The 8,048-nt window shown below is 54.6% G+C and overlaps 1 protein-coding gene across 1 annotated transcript in view; it reads left to right on the top strand.

Annotated features, from left to right (window-relative positions):
- Positions 1 to 5,351: 5,351 nt before the first annotated feature.
- The window catches only part of LOC103014268 (tyrosine-protein kinase ZAP-70), a 30,062-nt gene continuing 27,365 nt past the window's right edge, over positions 5,352 to 8,048 (top strand). The window contains exons 1-2 of the mRNA XM_007197327.3: positions 5,352 to 5,387; positions 5,642 to 5,718. The gene's annotated coding sequence lies outside the window, so the exon portion shown is untranslated. The remainder of the gene's footprint in view (positions 5,388 to 5,641; positions 5,719 to 8,048) is intronic.

Raw genomic sequence — 8,048 nt, 5'->3', positions numbered from 1 at the left:
AGCATGATAATCCTCATCTTATTTAGAGAAAAGGAAGGCCCAGACAGATAAGGTCACTAGCTAGAGATGACATAGATAAGGGGGCAGCTTGGCCTCTAGTCCAGATCCAGGGTCTGTGCTGTAACCATTGTAGCCCAGCCCCTGTCATCTCCTGAGTCTCCAGAAAGACCCTTGGGACCTGCTGAGGAGGAATGAATAAGAAGGATCTGGTCTCCTTTTTTGGGAGGGAGAGTGGGTGAAGCAGCCCCAGGGGGACAGAGGTGGTTCTGGAAAAGCAGGCCTGGTGGATGGTTCAGATCAAGAGCACCATCTCTAGTTTTCCCAGCTCTGTGGTTTTCCTTGTTTGCCCTCCAAAACTGGGGAAGCCCCCGAAGCTTTTAGCCACGGGGAATTGGGGGAGGGGTCAAGACCAGGTTGGGTCTGAGTGGGACACTCTCGGCACCTCTCTCTCCCCAATATAAAATCAGCCCACTTTCTTCTTGTCTGAATCCTACTGGGGCTGGCCCAGGTCCTGGCCTGGAGGAGGGACCAGCCCCAGGGAGTGGTTGTGACCCTTTAGGTCCAGGTTAATACCTCTGGATAAACTCCACTGGCTTTGGCTATGGGAGAACTCCTTAGACCCTCTAAGCTACATCCCAGTCTAATTCCAAAGGACTTCCCTTTGGGAACTGAGATCCTCTGTCCTCTTAAAAAAAAAAAAAGATTAAAAAAGAAAAAGCCACCCCACATGTAATCCTCCCTTTGAATCTAATCCTTCCAAGCTTTGAGAACTTGGAGTTTGATCAATGGCTGTAAGAGGGGACCCTTCCATAGACAGCCCCTGAGAGAAACCTGCTTATGGTTGTACGCCTGTCCTCATTCCATCCTCATCCAGACCTCTCAGGACCCCAGACCTGAGAGGCAGCCCACCCTCCCACTGGCCTCCTACCCCTACCTCAGCTTCCATTTGAGAAACAAGTTGGGGTCATGTGCCTCTAGCCTCCACCAGCGGCCTCCCCAGCCCCGCAGGCCCACTGGGAGCCTGCCCTGAGCGGTCTCTGCCTCTTTCTCTATCAAAGAGGTGTCTTCCTTTGTGTTCCCAGTTTGCTCAGGGCTTCCACCTCCAGCTCAGTGGTTGGTCCAGCCAGCCTGGCCCTGGCGTGGTGAAGGGTGGCCACCACACAGCACAGGAGATTTCAGGGCTGAGCCTTGTGGAGGCTCTGGACTCCCTTTGAGCCAGCAGACCTCAGGCTCTGCCATTTACTAGCTGTGAAATCTCAAGCTTCAGTTTCCTCTTGGCCTCAGTTTCTGTATCTGTAAAACGGGGCTAACCTGCTTCATGCAGCTGTTGTGAGCATTAAATGCACCTTAGCTGGGGTCAACACACAGGAGTGCTCAATATAAATGAATAAATAAATCTTAGCTGTTATGATTGTTCTGTAAAACTGTGGCTTTTTACCTGTCCAGCATCCTTCCAGCCATAGCCTCCAACTTCCCTTTGGGTTCTTCTCCCCGGTCTCAGTGTGGTGTGGATGGGCTTTGTGACTGGGTCCTAAGCCACTCTCACATCTAATCCTCTGGTTTCAGGGACTTGGTAAGGGATGGACATGTGATCCACTCAGCCAATGAGCTGTGATGGAGCTTTTGCTGGGAATACTGAGAAATAGATGCTTTCTCCTGAGTGGGATTTGAAGCTGAGTTGTTATCTTGGACCCCAGGGAGAAAAGTTATCTGAGAATGAAGTCAACAGATAGAGGAGGTAACACCCCTGAGGCCATCATTTGAGGCTTGAGTAAGTTGTTCCTGAAGCCCATACCTGAGCTTTTCATCCATCATGCTATATTTGTTAAACTCCATTATGTGCCAGCTGCCACTCTAGTTGCTGGGGATGCAGCCAGGAACAAGACAATCCCCACCTCACAGAGGTCCAGTCTTGCCCCAGGGCCTTTGCACCTGCTGGTCCCTCTGCTTGAAATGCTGTTCCCCCAATATCTCCATGGCTCCCTCCTGCACCTCCTTCAAGTCTCGACTCACAGGTTATCCCCTCAGTGAGGCCTGCCCTGACCCCTCTGTTCAAATTCACACACCTATGAACCTCTTCTACCCTTTCCTGATTTATTTTACTCCTTAGCACTTGGAGCCACCTGATATACTCTATAGAATACTTGACTATTTTGTTACTTCTCTGTCTCCCCCACTAGAATGTCAGCTCCACAAGAGAAGGGATTTTCATCTGTGCTGTTGACAGCAGCTCCATAGTGCCTAGAACAGAGTGTGGCGTAGAGTAGGTACTCAGTGTTGAATGAATAGGGAGCCCCTGAAGGCCTATCTGAAGAGATGACATTGTCATTGCGGTTTGGATGTTTAAGAAGAGCGGTCCATTTGATGACCCTCAGAGGAGGACACAGCATATGGCTGCTATAGCAAATTGATTCTCTTCTGACTTAAGCCAGATTGGATTAATTTTCTTTTTTGTGTGTGGGGGGGTGTCACTTTCAACCCTTAGAATCCTAAATTGCTCTTGGAAGGATGCTGTACTCAAGAGCTACCCCTGGAGGGCGCAAGGAAATCCTGTTCCTGCCCTTGGACATGCAGTCAGTAGCACACTATCGAAATTGGGGAAATGGAGAGATGATGGTGGTGATGATGATGATGATGATGGTGATAATGGAGCATCTGCTTTAATGCTCATGAGGTGGGTACCAGTATCATCCTCATTTCCTGAATGAGGAAACTAAGGCACAGAGAGGTCAAGTAACTTGCTCAAGGTCCCTCAGCTCTAAGTGGAAGAACCAGACAAGAACAGCAAGGAGATAAATGTCACGTTGTCTGACCACCCAGAGGAAAGGCAGGTGCTGCACGGTTGAAGATACCCAGGTGGGAGGGAATTCAGTAGGGGCCCTGGGGGCATCACTGTGCTGAGATGTGAGTCTTCTCTGGCAGCCTGAAACCTCCACCCCAGGGCCCACCTGCCGGGTGTTACCCCTGCAGTGGCCTGGCGTCTTTTTAGCTGCGGAACCAAATCTGGCCGACTCAAGGGCAGGTGAAACCAGCACAGAGTCCCGCCCCACCCAGTCAGAGGAGGGGGAAGGCTTCCTGGAGGAAACTGCATTTAATCAGAGACCTGGAGGAGGAGGAAGAGTCAAATGGAGGAGAAGAGGTGGGGAAAGAGAGTTCAGGCAGGGACCAGCTGGGCAAGGGCCCGGGGGTGTGAGTGTGAGTGATCGAATTCTTCCGAGGCTCTTTGCATGTCTAGAGTGAATATTTACCCAGACCCACGCTGGGCAAACACACCACAACTTTCCCAGCCCACAGTTCCATCCACTGTCTTTCATCTGCACATTCAAAAGACGCATCCACCACCCTCCACTTTGGCAAAACACGTGGCGTTATCTGCAGGCCAATCTCAGAACTGTCTGAGCACCCAGCTGGCCTGGGCCCCTCAGGACGTGGTCTCTGGGATGGAAGTGGGTTAGAGGGTTGCTGCGCCAGTGCCTTGCAGAGGCTGGGAGCCCCTTTCTCAGGCCTGAAGACCCCAGAGACAGCAAGCCCCAAATGCTGCTGCCCCTCGGGCACCCCACAGGCAGCCTGCTCAGCTTCCAGCTCTCTGGGAGGCCGGCCCCACAGGGAGCTATTTTGCAGTCAAGCTTTCCTCCTCCCCTGTCCACCATGGCCTGGGCTATGGGGCCAGACTGCCCTGCTCCCATCATGCCTGGCCACTTGGAGTTGGTTGTTTAGCCTCTCTGGGCTTCACTTACCTTATCTGGAAAATGGATTCAATGGGTTAAATTGTAAACCACTTACAACATTGTGTGGCCCATAGTAAGTGCTCAGTAAGTGCTGCTATTATAATTGGAGATTATGTGGTTCTGATGCTGTGATTTCTCTCCTCTTCAGTTTGCTGGGGCATTCTTCTCTCATTACCCCAGGAAAGGAGCATCCAGTATGGAAACAAAGATTTGTTTCTGCATCCTGAATTTCACGATGTCTGTGGGGAAAGGGAAGTCTTCTAACAAAAACAGTTTTGGGAGAAATCTATGTAGGGGGAAAGTACCCAGCCTGGAGCTTAGAAAGAAGATTTCCTGAGTAGGAGGGGGGATTTAGGGAACTGGGGGGTAGTAGAGGCTGGGGGAGAGGGTCCCAGGAAAGGAGCCCTGGGGTAAAGCATGAAGGAAACGCCAGGCCAGTTGGGGAGCTGAACCCACTTCCCCCAGGGCGCAGGTGCAAGAGAAGAAAGATTTTTGGGGTCTCAACAGTGGGCCTAGGACAGCACATGTAGGTCCCCAAGGCCCCATGGGTGACGAGCCACTGAAGAGGTACCCACGTGTCCAAGAGGGCAAGGAAATATGGGTGAGAGAGCCCCCAAAGCCTCGGGGCACCGGGGATAGACAGGGCGGAGTGGATGCCAGGACAGGCCCAGCCTTGCAGCCCGACAGCTCCTTGGGCCGCCGAGGGAGCAGATGTGAGATGTGGTCAAGTGGTCAGAGGGTGGGTGAGTGTGAGGAGGAGAAGAGGCTGAAAAAGAGGCTGTGAGCAGCGCAGGAGGTGGTCAGGTGCAGTGCAGTGTGGACTGCAGCCAGGTGCAGTGCATGGGGCCGGGCTGGGACCGGGTGCCCGCTGGGGGACACACCATCTCCGTGTCTTGACGACACAACCGATCCTTCTTAGAAGCTGTCCCTGACGCCCTCAGGCTGCGTCGGGCTCCTCTGTGTACACACAGTGTCCAGGCTTCTGCCTTCCCAGCCCTGGTCTCCCTGGTGACCCAGCTGCCCCCTGGTCTAGACTGTGAGCCATCTGAGGGCAGGGACAGGGCTGTCGTTGTTGACCTGATGTCTGGCACACAGGAGGTGCTCTGACCTTTGCGGTGTGGACCTACTTAGGAGGTTTCTCGTTTCTCCGGCTTTAACCTGTCTGTGGAATAAATAAATCACTCATATGAGCAATTCAGCCAAGGACAGGGCCCGGGTCCATGCCCCCTTGGGAAGGGAAAGTGGGGGCATTCCAGTTTCCAATGAGTCCTGGGGATGCCCCCTCCCACTGCCACTACCCCACCCCCATTCTGGCACACAGCTCCCCTCCCTTACCCTCTCCAGGTTTGGGGGATGCTGTTGGGATCATCATTCTAGCATAACCCCTGCCTGCAGCTCGCCTCATTCCCCCCACTGCTGGGCCGGCTCTGCTTGGCCCCGGAAGTGCCCTCTGCCCCCCTGGAGCACATGGCCTGCGATTTTCCTTGAACACAGCACTTTGTGACTTTGACGTAAACTTCAAACACAGCCCCCTTTCCTGTCTTCTCATCAAGGAAATAGGCTGAGTTTCAGAGAAAGGCGCTTCCAAGAGCAAGCACATCAGGCCTTCCGGGCCAGTCCCTGCCCGGCTTGGCCGCTGTGCTCAGCTGGTGTGTCCAGGTGAGTGGCTGGCCTCTGGCCTTCTGCCCCTTTCTTGCCAGCACGGCCACCGCAGGGGCTTCCGGGGCAGCCGGCAGAGGGTGACTCAGATTCCCCACCCCCTCCCCCCCGAGTGAGAAACCGTGGTGGGGTATGACCTCCTTACCCCTTGCCAGGGTGTATGAGTGGGTGGTTAGCCGGTGGTGGCTTCAGGCTGGGGGCTCGGGCTGCAGAGAAGCCCAAGTTAGTTTCTCAGACCCCAGTTCTTCATCTAGAACCAGCTGTCTGTCGGCTTTGGGACCAGAGACCTTGCAGGCGGCCTGTGCCTCCACATCCATCAGCACATCCCCAGGTAAGTCATCCCGATGGAGCAGCACCCAGCCGCCATCTCCAGCGGTGGCCTGGGTCTGGTGAAGGAGGACAGAGTCAGGAGGACACTGGGGTACCAGAAGGGCTGTAGGACCATGGTGGGTGCCGTCCAGCTGGGAAAGGAAGCAGACACGACCTGTGGCCACGCTGAGGGAAGGAGGTCTCCCTCCAGAGGGCCAGCCGAGTGGTAGTGGACGCCTATATCCAGGGGCCACGGAGGTGCTTGCTCAGTCCCTAGCCTCCTGCAGGGCCCCATCAGTGCAGCAACCTTGACTTCAGGAAGCAGAGAAAACTCCAGAGAAAGCAAACGTGTGCTCTGTCCCCCAGGCCCGTGAATATGAGGGTGGCTCAACAGGGCTGTGAACTTGAACATCAAAATGCTGGATGATTCCCATGAGGGGACCCAGGACAGGCTCCAGCCATTTGTAGGGGAGCTCAGGTTAAAGGGGAAACAGAGATGTGAAGAAGGAAACAGCTCGAATCCTGCTCCACCGCTGTGTGTCCTTGGCAAGTTGCTTGGCCTCTCTGAACTTCACTTTGCCCATCTGTTAAATGCAGATGCAAATATTGGCAACTAGTAGGTGCTTGGCTCCTGACTGTTGGGTGAGAGGTTGGGAAAGGTGTCCCAGGCAGGAAAGGGTCTTGGCAGGAAGGAACAGGGGTTCATGTGGTGAACGGCTCAAGATGAGCTTTGTTAGTCTTGTCTTAGCCAGGGCAGCAAGCACACAGTAGGTGCTTAATAAAGCTTTGCTGAGAGATTAGCGTCGGGGACTCCTGTGATGGAAGGTCCTCGGGTGTCACCTGCGAGGGCTCTTCCCCTGCCAGTGCAGAGCTGCTTTTTCCTGTTGTCGCCTGTCCTCCAGCCTCGCCACACAGCCCTGGCAGGGACGCTGGACAGGCAGGCGGCCCAGCTGGATGGTGTTTCGTGTACACTCTGGAGCCAGGAGGCCGGTTTGAGGCCTGGCTCTGCCATCTACTGTGTGTGCCGTGTGACCTTGGGCAATTTCCTCCTTCTCTGTGTCTTCAGGTGCCAAATCCACAAATCCTCTACACACAGCATTCTCTCGAGGATTAGGCGAGTGGATTTCTCTAGAGTGCCTGGCACACAGTAGGTGCTGTATAAGCATATTGCTGAAGTCCTAATTACGATCACCAGCTCTGGGCGGCCTCGTAGCTCCTGGAGACTCTCCTGGGGGCTGCAGCAACCAGACCTCTCCATGTTGGCTGCTCCCCGCCGCAGCCCAAAGCATAGCGTTAGGGAAGTGCTTCTTAACTGGAGCCAGTTTTGCCGCCCCCATGCCTGCTGGGGACATTCAGTGCCATCTGGGGACATTTTTGGTTGTGATTCAGGGGGTGTTACAGGCCTCTAGTGAGACAGGGGCCAGGGATGCTGCTGAACACCCTGCAATGCACGGACAGCACCGCGCGGTCCCCACTGTCAGGCTCTGTCCTCCTGACGCATCCCACCTTTTCTGGCCCCTAAGTCTTTCCCCATCTCCTTTGACACAGAGCCTGGCACCCAGAGAGGGACAGCTCCTTGCAGAGGTTACACAACCCTTAGAACCCCAGCAGCAGAGGTTGGAGTCGCTGGGGAGTGGTGGCAGTGGGGACTGATCTCGTGGCATTATTCGGTCATTTGGTCAACAGACAGAGTCTGTTTGAGGCCTGAGGACCTGCTTCCCACCCCCGACAGGCCAGCACTCTTTGCCCTGACAGTTGAAGGCAGCTCAAAGTGCAGCGACACCTGGGCCAGGCAGGCGTGGGAGCCCCTGGGGACCCAGGTCAGAGCCGTGGATTCCATTCTCCTAATGGCCACGCACTAGAGTGGCTAGTGCTGGCTGCTGGTCAGAGAGACCTGAGTTCAAATCCTGACTGCCACTCACAGGCTACATGATTCTGAACATGACATTAGCCTCTCTGAGCCTCAGTTTCTTTAGCTGAGGAATGGGGATGACAGTTCCCACTTGATGGAGTTGCGGTGAGGATTAGATTAAATGGATAATGCTCAGAAGAGGTGTCGTAAAGTCTTCGGTACAGAGGCTATCGTTATTGTTGCCCGCCTGACAAATATTTGTCGGGAGGAAGCGGGGGCTATTGTGAAAACAAGACAGGCGTAGGCTCTGCCTTGGGGAGCTCATGCTGGTCAGAGACGGTGGAGCAAACAGACAGTGATCGTATGTGGCCACCAGGGCTGTGATGCGGGAGGACGGGGCCCTGGGAGAACAGAGGAGGTGCCTGACTCAGCTGGGGAGGGAGGGGGGAAATCATGGAACACTTCTGGGTGGAAGGGACAGCTGAGGGGGGCCTGACGCA

Source organism: Balaenoptera acutorostrata, chromosome 12 (assembly GCF_949987535.1).
Source record: "Balaenoptera acutorostrata chromosome 12, mBalAcu1.1, whole genome shotgun sequence".
NCBI lineage: Eukaryota > Metazoa > Chordata > Mammalia > Artiodactyla > Balaenopteridae > Balaenoptera > Balaenoptera acutorostrata.
The sequence above is the reverse complement of the archived record's forward strand: the minus strand, read 5'-3'. Positions and strand labels throughout refer to the sequence as shown.